The sequence below is a fragment of the Danio rerio genome, chromosome 5 (assembly GCF_052040795.2).
Source record: "Danio rerio strain M-AB ecotype USA chromosome 5, GRCz13ab, whole genome shotgun sequence".
In the NCBI taxonomy this organism is placed as follows: Eukaryota; Metazoa; Chordata; class Actinopteri; order Cypriniformes; family Danionidae; genus Danio; species Danio rerio.
This window is the reverse complement of record NC_141025.1, coordinates 69,471,524-69,484,137: the sequence shown is the minus strand read 5'-3', so window position 1 is coordinate 69,484,137 and position 12,614 is coordinate 69,471,524. Positions and strand designations below refer to the sequence as shown.

At 37.0% G+C, this 12,614-nt stretch overlaps 2 protein-coding genes across 2 annotated transcripts in view; one reads left to right on the top strand and one right to left on the bottom strand.

The window, feature by feature from the left end:
* The window catches only part of spata22 (spermatogenesis associated 22), a 48,929-nt gene extending 44,426 nt beyond the window's left edge, over window positions 1-4,503 (top strand). Inside the window, exon 9 of the mRNA XM_087254623.1 lies at window positions 4,137-4,503. The gene's annotated coding sequence lies outside the window, so the exon portion shown is untranslated. The remainder of the gene's footprint in view (window positions 1-4,136) is intronic.
* lhfpl7 (LHFPL tetraspan subfamily member 7) overlaps window positions 1-12,614 on the bottom strand; it is a 241,961-nt gene that overhangs the window by 28,575 nt on the left and 200,772 nt on the right. The gene's annotated exons all lie outside the window — the stretch shown is intronic.

Below are 12,614 nucleotides of genomic sequence, written 5' to 3'. Positions count from 1 at the left end.
AGTGCTCATCTTTAAATCTATACACACTGTGAAAGCACAAAGTCTTAGTGCTGAAAGGTGGTTTATAGCAAAAGTCAAAGAGTTTCATGAAAAAGGAAGAATAAAGTCACTGTTTTGACTTATTTAGAAAAAATAAAACAAAACAAATGTGAGTTATTTTTTGGTATGAAGATAATTGTTGGTTATTTTAATATGTGGCCCTGGATGACAAAACCTTATGTCTTATGTTACGTTACAACAGGAAAAATGAGTCAAATTTTTTCTTCTTCAATCCCCAAAATAATTTAAATATTATGTAAAAATAGACATTTGGTAAATTTCCAATTAATAAATAAATCAAAACTCAATTCATGAATAGTAATGTTCATTGCTAAGCACTTCATTTGGACAACTTTAAAGGCAATTTTAGGTGTATAAGAACTCAAATCAGGCTGCACGGTGGCTTAATGGTTAGCACTGCCTTACAGCAAGGTCACTGTTCGAGTCCTGGCTGGGCCAGTTGGCATTTCTGTGTGGAGTTTGTATGTTATTTGCATGTAAAACATATACTGGAATAGTTGACGGTTCATTCAGCTGTGGAAATAGAGACTAAGTCAAAGGAAAATGAATGAATGAATGAATGAAAAGACTCAAATCTACGCTTATATGTAATCATTTGAAAGTTTACCTACTGATGAAACTAAAGCAAAGCTTAATTATATTTCAGCTATGTGAAGTTTAATTTCGAGAGGAGCATGTTCTCCTGATTGACCCAGCTCAATCAGCTAATCATGATCCTCCAATCAAAGGATCCCAAGTCACAATATATATCCTCATTTTCTTTCTACAACTATCTTTGTCTGGAAGAAACCCCCTTCCTCCCCTTCTACCACTTTTATCCAGAATGGGCGGCACGCTGGCCCAGTGACTAGCACTGTTACCTCACAGTAAGATTACCAATGGCGTTGGGTCCTCGCTGGGCCATCTGGTATTTCTGTGCGGAGTTGATGACCAAAAAGGTTTTTGTTTAAAGGTTTAGAAAAATCTGAGGGATAAGTTTGTTAAAGCCAAAAGAAGAGGCCATGGCAAAAGTGGAGACCGAGATACACAATATTAGAAATATGCTTTTCCACCATTCATACATTTTACACTGATGTGTATGTTTAATTTTGAATTTAAAACAGTTTTACATTTACAAAACTAAATAAGGAACAAATTATTTCTTTGATAACTGGAAAGGAATATTTGAACCTTTTGGTTTACAATATACTGATGGCCTGTTTTTCTAGGCTTTATTGGTGATAATGGTCAGGAATGTTGGACCATTATTGCTTTTTTAGCAAAAGTATGAGACAGAAACTAGCCAGACAGTAATGTGTGAATTGTGAAGCAGGCTAAATCAAAAAAAAAAAAAAAACAACATTTGTATTTTTTAGCAAGTGTACTTTTTTTGCTTTTATTCTTGCCATAATAAAAAATATATTTGTAGAGTTAATCATACTCTGTTGTCTTTAATATTTTAATAAATTGTTATAGGTAGAACTGTCTGAGATATGAACAAAAGCAAGTGATGCATTAAAGTTTGATTAAAAAAATATCTTGATTGGTTATAAAATGCTTATAATCATTACATTAATTTATAAAAAACAATAAAAATAATTTGTTTAAAAATATTGAATCATATTAATGATTATTCTCTGAATAAGATGTGTTGTTACTCTTCTGCAATCTCATCACCTGCAAGCAGATCATTGATTTCCAAATAATCAGGCCGAGCGTCACATGTGCGTGTGCGTGTGTGTGTGTGTCATGCTCCGTCGCTCATGCAGGTGGACTCACTACAGCAAATACAAGAGCAGGAATCACTGAGGTGTGATGATTGAATTAGAGCTGTCTGTCTGAGAATGAACACATGCTTTAAGATGACTAACTGACTCAAATCAAGCAAGACTCACTGCGAAACCCTGTTTAACCCCCGGTCTCAGTGTCAACTGTGTGTTTGTGTATGTGTACTTGTTTATGTGGTTTATGAGGAAATTGTATAATGACATGGTATATCCTACACTGTAAAAATATCCGGAAATGATCCGTTTTCCATGTTTTGTGGTCATGTTTTTGTTTTTTGCTGTTTATTTATGCTATTGAATTGCATTACATGACCCTGATCTGTCTTCCAACAACTGTCAACCTTGAAAAGTAAGAAAAGGGGACTTTATTAACATTTTTAATAGTTTAAAGTCATATATTGTCTAGGTCAGTGTTGTATATCATGGTACAAGACCCTTGTATAAAACTGCTAGTACATTTTCTGTTATTGTACAGACTTATTTTTCTCTATATTATTTTCATTCATTCATTCATTCATTCATTCATTCATTCATTCATTCATTCATTCATTCATTCATTTATTCATTCATTCATTTATTCATTCATTCATTTATTCATTTATTCATTCATTCATTTCCATCTGCTTTTCCGGGGCAGCAGTCTCAGGAGAGAACCCTAGACTTCTCTCTCCCCAGACACTTCATTCAGCTCCTCCTGGGGGATCCCGAGGCGTTCCCAGGCCAGCTGAGAGACATAGTCCCTCCAGAGTGTCCTGGGTCTTCCCAGAAGCCTCCTCCCGGTGGGACATGCCTGGAACACCTCCCTAGGAAGGCATCCAGAAAACAACTGAAACAGATGCCAGAGCCACCTCAGCTGACATCTCTCGATGTGGCGGAGGAGCGACTTTACTCTGAGCTCTTCCCGGGTGACAGAGCTCCTCACCCTATCTATATGGGAGCGCCCTGCCATCCTACAAAGGAAACTCATTTCAGCCGCTTGTATCCGAGATCTTGTCTGTTCAGTCATGACCCAAAGCTCATGACCACAGGTGAGAGTAGAAACGCAGATTGACGGATAAATTGAGATCTTTCCCTTTTAGCTCAGCTCCTTCTTTACTACAACGGACCGGTACATCGACTGCATTACTATCCATCCACCTGTCAATTTCATGTTCCATGCTTCCCTCACTTGTGAACAAAACCAAAACAAAAAGTTGGAACTGAACTTTGGCAGTAGATGATGACGTTACACGAAAACACGAGAATGCAAGAACGATGAAGAACGCATACTGTTAATTAACAGATATTTTTACAGTGTAATTATACTCTATTAAGTTGGTTTATGAGGACATAGGTGTGTCCTCATAAACCATGGATGAAAAAAAAATTGGATGAAAAAGGCTTATTTATTTAAGTCTCCTAGAGTTAAACAGTTGACTTGACCCATTTTTTAAACAACTCAGCCCATTTCTTGTTCTTGCCTGGTCACTATTAGTTTAGCTTAGCATAATTCATTGTATCAGATTTGACCATTAGCATTAGTTTGGGTTTAGGGGTAAGGTATGGCCATATAATTAACTCTTTTTACAGTATAAAATACATTACGCTGCAGCACGTTAGCTCAATGGTAAGCACCGTCGCCTCACAACAAGAAGGTCGCTGGTTCGAGTCCTGACTGTGCCAGTTGGCATTTCTGTGGAGAATTTGTATGTTCTCCTCTGGGTGTTCCAGCTTCCCCCACAGTCCAAAGACATGCGCTAGAGGTTAACTGAATAAACTAAATTGTCCGTAGTAAATGAGTGTGTATGTGAATAAGTGTGTATTGGTGTTTCCCAATACCGGGCTGTGGCTGGAGTGGCATCCGCTGCATAAAACACATGCTGGAATAGTTGGTGGTTCATTCCGCAGCGGCGACCTCTGAAATAGACACTAAGCCAAAGGAAAATTAATGAATGAATTACATTACGTTTAGAGTAAGTCCTTGTAAGCCATATTTACAAGTGTGTGTATGTGAGTGTGTGTTTGTGTCTAGCTAGTTCATCTCAAGAGAATACAGTCTGTCAGAAAGACAAAGGACATACACCTGAGCACTGAGGTGTCATTAATCTGTGTGTGTGTGTGTGTGTATTGATATACATCCTTATTTCTTTAATGCATATCTATGAATGTATGTCAGACTGTCCTGATGCTCGCTGTGCTGGAGCTGCATAGATATTTCTCCATCTCAGGCCAGACTCAATCTCATGGCCATGTCTGTTTATATTTATTTATTTATTTATATACTGTACTGTGTGTGTGTGTGTGTGTGTGAATGGTAATGAATTCCTTCAGGAGCAGACAGAGTTTGTGCGGTGATAAAGCAGGGGTCTGTCATGTCTGTGGCCCTGCTGGAATTAAGATGAGATAAAAAGCGTTCCCCATTCCCGCTTTAGGACCAGCAGGGGGCCGACAGGGCTGACAGCTGCCCGAATGACAGAGGCACGCGGGAGGTAAAGAGCAGCCAGACGGGTCATATCTGATAGATCTGTTTGTGATGTTACAGAGATTCCTCTCAAATCAGCATCTGCATTTTGCATGTGGGTCAATGACAATACAGTAAGGAAAAATGTCCTAAAAATGTTGTTCAAAACATGTGGAATTCTTTAAAATGTAGTCTTTGTATTCATTACCATACCAATGAAATAAAAAAGTTAAATCAAGAAAAAACTCAGTATTGACACCTTACATTCACGTATATATATATATATATATATATATATATATATATATATATATATATATATATATATATATATATATATATATATATATATATATATTATACATACACATATACATGGTGGCTTAGTGATTAGCACTGTCACATCATAGCAAGAAGGTCTCTGGTTCGAGTCCCCGCTAAGCCAGTTAGCATTTCTGTGTGGAGTTTGCATGTTCTCCCTTTGTTTGGGTGGGTTTCCTCAGGGTGTTCCACAGTCCAAAGACAAGCGCTATAGGTGAATTGCATAAGCTAAATTTGCCGTGGTGTATGAGTGTGAGTATGAATGAGTGTGGATGGTCCCAGTACTGGGTTGCGGCTGGAAGAGCATCCACTGCATAAAACATATGCTTGAATAGTTGGCGGTTCATTCCGCTGTGGCCACCTCTGAAATTGAGACTAAGCTGAAGGAAAACAAATGAATGAATGAATGAAACTGTATATTTTGATGTATTAATTTAAATTAGATTAGAGATTAGAATGGCCTCATCACATTTTGACTTTCCCTGCTCTGAAGCACTTTGGTCAGCCTCTGTTATGTTCTATATAAATAAAGTGAACTTGAACTTATATATATGTGTTTGTAAGAAATTCAATTACTGTGTACGTGATTTATTAGTTTAAATTCAATCCGACTCAACCATGCCAGTCATAAAAAGATGGAATTTTTGAAGGAATGACATGATGAGATTTCACAAAAAAAAACATTAAAAACTCATTGTAAAAATCCTTAAATATATATATATATATATATATATATATATATATATATATATATATATATATATATATATATATATATATATATATATAATATTTAATATATATTTAATATGTATATATTTAAAATGGTTTTGAAAATATTAAGGTATGCTATTGCGTATTAAATTCGTTGCCAGGTGTGCATAACAAAACCTGTCCAAATCCCAATTAAAAATAAACCAACAGTTGGCCAATTGCATTCTGGTTGGTTGGTTGCCTCAGTTGAACTCATGAACTAAAAACACTCATAGTGTACAAGTAGTTGATTTCTGCAGGAAATCCACATACTTGGCAACACAGATGTCAGGTCTAAGAAAAGTTATATATAATTTAAAAAAATTATATATATATATATATATATTCATTTAAAGTTTTCTTTCGGCTTAGTCCCTGTATTCATCAGGGGTCGCTACAGTGGAATGAACCACTAACTTATCCAGCATATGTTTTACTTAACGGGTGTCCTTCCAGCCGCAACCCAGCTGGGAAGTACTGGGAAACATCCATACACACTCATCCACACATCATACACTACGGTCAATTTAGTTTATCCAATTCACCTATAGCGCATGTCTTTAGCCGCCTTTCCACTGCACACGACATTTGGACAAAACTGTTGGAACCCCTCCCCCCCATTATTCTCTCTGCATTCACCATGGACCAATAGACAACTAAAAAAAATTGGAGGGGAATGTGGAGACAACATAAAAAATAATCTTTTTATTATCCATTTATGAATAGAAATTTTTGTCTTTAATATAAACTTTTTGTCTAATTCAAAAAATTACGAAAAACTCCCATTTCTCATCTCGCGCGCACGGATCTGCTTAGACAAAACTGGAATACATCAAATCCTGCCGACTGGTCGCATACAGTTTAGTATACAGGAGAAATATTTCAACGTATCCACACCTCAAATAGGATCCAAATTTTTTGCATTCAGAGATGATCGGAACTCCACACAGCTCCTGGAATACTCTGTATTGGAAAGGAATGACTTCCGATCTGTCGCTTGAATGAATGAATTAAGTGAATGAATGAATGAATGTGTTGACCTAATACGCAAATACTACTTATTGCACCTGGTAAGAAAACAATTATTTGATTTAAATTGTTGCATCAACTGCAGTAACAAAAAAAAGACAAAAAAAAGACTAAATTGTCATTGCATGAACAGGTAAATTTAAGTTGACTGAGTATGGGTCCTGAGAAACTATCAAACAATTGGTAATGCTATAAATATTTCCTAATTATTTTAAAAATTATAAATTTTTACTGTTATGGACATAAGGCATGATACACTCTAAAAATGACGTCAAATTATTTGTTTAAAATGAGCTGAAACAACACAATCTTTTTAGTTTTTTGCTGTTTCATGCTCAATCAACTTAAATTTGTAAAAACTAATACGTTTACTTAATTCCTCCATGTTGTCCCAACACAAATAAATTTTGTGAAACCCAGCATTTTTTTTAAGTCTATAATAAAAATATCAAACTAAAATTAAATTGAAAAAATGTCACTAGACCCAACCATAACTCTGTGCTAAGTGAAAATATTCTCTTCAAACTCAGATTCAGTCAGCCATCACTGCAGTCCAAACACAGCCTCTAAAGCCAAGCAGAACACAGCCAGATTCAGTTTAGTGCTGATCCTCTGCTTGGCCACTTTTAACTGTTCAGACACTGTGGTATCGAATCACCACGGCTCAATGAATGGACACACATAAACACACGCTATAGTGACAACTTCTGTCGAGCTGAGCAAAGTAACAAAGAGAGCTTATTTATATGCCCAGATTTGGAAAGTTGTGAAAAGACCAGCTACCCGTTGAATTTACATGCTTGTTACTCTGCTTTGTAGACTCCCATAACACATGGGGTCTTTGTAAACTTGTTCATTCCAAAAGATTTTTTTACTATAGATTGAAGTTACATACATTGAAGGCCACATTTCTGATGTCATTTTAACTGTTTTTGTTAAATAGTATATGATAAAAGTATAATTTATGATAAAAAACCACGATAAAAACGCAGCGTGCGTTTACGAATTCAAATGTTTTTGTGCGCTCACAATTCACTGCCGTTTTTTGTTGCGATGGCCAAAATCAGCTGTTCCTACACACGTGTGGCAGTTAAGTTTCAAAATAGTTCAGCTTTTGCCCCTGTGTGGATTAATACTGAATGTGTGTCACTGTTCTTACTCATGGTTAAGAATAGAGCAATATGCTGGTGTTAAACTGCATTGACTTAATGCACTCCTACATTGGGCTCACACACATACCTGCCAACAATTGTTCCTGAAAATCTGGGATACCAGGGGGGTTAAGTTCAGGGTTGAGGTGTCTGAATAACACTGTTAAGAACCGGGTACTGTGTACTGTGGTGTTAGTAACTACTATGAAGCATTACTATTGCTTTAATATTGTTGATAAGCTGTGGTGGGCATTTCTTTCTGTCTCGCGCTAAACACTGTCGACCAATCACAACAGACTGTCATCGGTCCGATAAGTGCAGATTAACTTTGTGCTAAGGAGGAGTTTGGGAACAAATGAATCCCTGAACAAATCATATGGGAGTCGCTGGGAGAATAAGGTAAAAATAAATGCATATTATAGGCCTGTTGTTGGAGACCCCCCAAAACCAAAATATGATGCTTTTAATGTATAATAGGGGCTCTTTAAAGCTGAAAGCATCAGAATTGGTACTCAGTGTTTGCCGATCAACATGACAAGAAATTAGTACTTGGTATCAGCTGTGAAAATCCTGATCAGAGCATCCCTACTATGTAGATTTACGTACCTCTGATTGCTATTTCATCTCTTTGTGAGAAGCAATTCTTAATGTCTATTGTTTACTATACCAGCACCTGTTCTCCACCTGTCTGCCAACACCAAATTCCCTGAGCTGCTCCTGTCTGCGTCTGTTCCCCAGTAAACCTTTCCTGCTAATGAACTTTAGAAAGACAACATGGCCCTGCTGAGCCCAAACCACAGATATATGCCTTAAAAACGAAGACCAAAATGAAGCATAACAATACCATAAAACATCTACGAGAGTTGAATACTAAATATTGAATGTTAGAAAGCCAAATAATAGCTTTGTGTGAGGAACTGACAGAAATGTGCTCCATTATTTACTGATTATTCATTCATTTTCCATCAGCTAAATCGCTTTAATCACCAGTGGTCACCACAATGGAATGAACCGCCAACTTATCCAGCATATGTTTTACACAACTAATGCCCTTCCATCCGCAACCCAGCAACTGGGTATATATTAATCTACATATTCCCAGTGACTGATGACGGTGATGAGACAACAAAGGATTGGGAGTCACACAACCGGAGGGGATGCACACTAGAAAGAGACACTGAGAATACAAAGAGACTAGAAGCAGACAAGGAAAGTATAACTCATAGGAACTGGAGTGTTATTGTCCTTCTTGATGCGATGAGGCCGGACACTGAGTGAGGTGTTTATGGAGTGGAGTGATGAGCATGACGTGCAGGTGTGCTGGTGATTAGTACTCAGGTGATGGCGATCTTGCTGATTGCGGTGACGGCAAATGGGGTGAGTCATGTGTCTGTGAGTAGGGAGAACCTGCTCTGGCAGTGACAATAGTCCATTGACAGTGACATCACAAATATGCAAATAAGCAGGGTGTTGAATTGTATTATGAAACGGCGGTTTATGAATACCTGGTTATTAACCACAGCTAAAGTATATGTGATGTGAAACACTGAAGCAAGATAACCCAGGATTTTGTTTATCTAGGGTTTAATAACCAAGGTTAAGTATTTCAATTGTAAAAAGCCTTTTGTGTGCAAACGACCAAACTTCTAGTGTAAGTAGGGCATCAACCCTTCCCACAACAGCCTGAGAATTCTGCCTATTATTGTATCTCACGCATCCATCCCTTGTGATATGCAAAGACATGAGATGATCGGCTTGAAAAGATCAAAAACCCTTTTCTTAAAAATGTAATTATAGCACAAACACAAACGAAAATAACTCCAGTAAGTGGTTTTCCATGTTATTTTTTCCTTGTTTCTTCTCCATTAATGTCATATGAGCATGTTTCAAGAACAAATCGAAGAAAACTTTCAGTATAAAACTTGCAAATGCAGGCTGTTTACTACTCACTAGACTTTCAAACCCACATTGTGTCTGATATCGTGTGTGTGTTCTTGTTTATGTGGTTTACGAGGACACAAAGTTGTGTAATGAAATTAGTATGATCAAATTGTACTCTATTTGTAATGTGAACTAGGCGCTGACAACAGAATAAGGATCCAAACACAGGGTTTATTATACAGAGATGGTCAGGAAAGCTACGGTCACAATCAGGAGCAATTAGATGTATGTAGGAAATCCAAAGTCGTAGTCAGTCGTAGTCGTAACAAACCAACAAGGCGAGGATCAAACATGACAAGGCAAGGATAACGTGTCGTAATGCTCACAGTACGGTTTACAAGACTCAGCAACTTCTGTGTGTTTGTGTGCTGCCTTTATAGTCCATGAAATCAGTTCATGAACGGCTTTAGCTGTGAGGGTTTTAATTGGACAGGATCTAAAGCAGGTGTGGTGCATGACTGGATCTTGTAGTTCTTTTGCTGGCAGATTTGTAGTTCTCCAGCGATCTGCATAAGCTAAACCGCAGGTGACTGTGACACTATTGTTAAGCATCTGCTGAATGCATAAATGCATTAAAACTGGTTTAAGAGGACATGCTTTGACATTCAAATTTTGCCACAGGTTTTCTGGGAAGGTTGGATTTAGGGGTAGGGTAAAGCTGGTTTTCACAGTTTAATATATATTATACCTATAGAGAGTCCTCATAAGCCACATATACAAGTGTGTGTGTGTATCATAGGGCGACAGAGTGTAATTCCCTGTCATTCCGTGGCTATGATGTTAAGATGAGGTATTTTCACCCATGAGGAAACAATGATGTGTATGTGTGTAGACAGCGGTCATGGAGGTGTTTTTCAGAGCCAGAGTAGAGGTGATGACATGGTCTAACATATGTACAACACACTCTTTAATCACAGTCTCTGGGGTTTGGCCATAAGCCACAATGTATAGCATTGATCTAGACAAAAAGCATTGGTGATGGTTGTGTGCAAAACCCAATCCCCCTGATGAATCGAAGAGCTCATATACATTGTTGGTAATGTCTGCTGGAGAATATAGATAAAAATGATATCTTTAATATAGATTATGTTACTCTGGACCACAAAATTTATGCTTATGTTGCATGGGTATATTTCTGGCAAAAGCCAAAAATCTGAGTCAAAATGATAGATTTTTTCTCCAAAATCATTTTAATATGAAGTAAAAATCATGTTTCATGAAGACGTTTTGTAAGTCTACCCATCTAAATATATAATGATGACATTTTTGATTGGATATATGCATTGCTAAGCATTTTATTTGTACAACTTTGATTTTTTGTGCACCCGGATTTTTAAATTATTTCAGAAAAATGTACCCTTATTATTGGTTTTGTGGTCCATGTTGACACATATGGAATGTAATTAATAATCTTTATTTTTAAGAGTAAAAACATTTCAAATTAATAGTTCTGGTGGTGTATGCAGGTGCATCATTGATATGGAGTGTTTATTGAATATGTACTTGTAGTATACTTCAAACATAAAAGTATCACTAAAAAACAAATATTTAAAAAAGTTCAATCAAAACAATTAAAATGTACTGTTAATTTATGTGCCATTTTATTTCAACTAAAATAAATGTGCATTGACTGACCTTTAAAGTACATCAGTGTATTTGATTTGTCTCGAAATGGACGTCAATAAGGATTTTTTCTAAGGCACATTCATAAAAACATTTAAAATAAAATAAATCCTAATTGGACTATATAATTCTGGCTTAGCTTAGAACCCTGTTTGTGAAACCAGCCCAAAGGCTTTTTACACTAGTGCATTTTTATTTCAGAATAGAAATGCGCCAAGAAATGTCAAGACTGATGTTACACAGCGTAAAGTGCATAATACGTGACAATTCACACTGGGGATGCACATATTTTGCCAGCATCCATACTTGCAATCTACCTGTTGTGTAATGGGCTTACAAAAGGGATTGACAAATCAGGGAAAGATACGCTATTGTCCAGAAGACCAATCATTGTGGATAGTTGCAGCTCCATTTTTATAAACCATCTATACTGAAATGGAACAAGTATTTCCAAACTAAAATGGGGTCCTAAGCATTTTCAAAACGCTACGTTTTTGTAGATCGAAGATGCTGGAGTAGTGTGGATGCAAGACATAATTGTAACAAAAACAATTTTTAAAATGAAAATGGTTAAAGATTTAGAAAATACAAGTGAAAGGAAACCAGAGTCAGGAGCATTTGCTGAGGCTCTGAATTAAAGAATAATTATCAGTTACTTGCGCTGACCAATTAATTAATTAATTCATTCATTCATTCAGCTCAGTCCCTTATTTATTAGGGGTCACCACAGCATTTTTTTTAAACAAAAGAATTGGTCAGAGACAGCACAATGGCTCAGTTAGCATTGCCGCCACAGAAAGAATATAGTTGGTTCTAGTCCCAGCTGGGCTAGTTGGCATTACTGTGTGGAGTTTGCATGTTCCCTCCCCCTGACATCACTTTTAGTCACATGGAAGGCCTTTAGGGTGGGGCTATGCAGGGCGTGTCTTGTTTCTACTCTGCCTTCATCTATTCGTCAACAATCCAATTAGTTCCCAACAGACTAAATAACTCACCTCCCTTCATTTTTTCTCTCTCTTTTTAAGGTCCATTTAAATCTAATGTACGTCACGAAATGGGGGAGAAAAAAAGTTCAATCCTAGCTTCTATTTCATGGGAACTTCAATTCAATGTATTACCTGCCAATTTGAAGCATGAGGTAGTCACCTTCTGTTGTGTTAGGTTGCTTTAACTGAGTTTAGGACAGTTGGGAAATTTGGAAACCTGAGAGCTGACAGGATAAACTGCTTAGTGATGCTGCAGGACAGCCTGAAACAACAGACCTGGAAATGAATAAGATTTTATAGGAGAAATGTGAAATATTGTAATTATCATTCTTCGAAAACTCTTGAGCAAGCACATTTTTCTGTGCCAAGCTATAGCACAACAGAGGATCTCAGTCTAATAAGTGCCGCCTCATACTTGTAGCATCCAAACAAGCAAGATTTCCTCAACATGATCTTTCCAGGCCTTATTTAATATGTATGTGCTTGCGCATGTGTGTGTGAGTGTGTGTGTGTGTGTGTGTGTGTGTGTGTGTGTGTGTGTGTG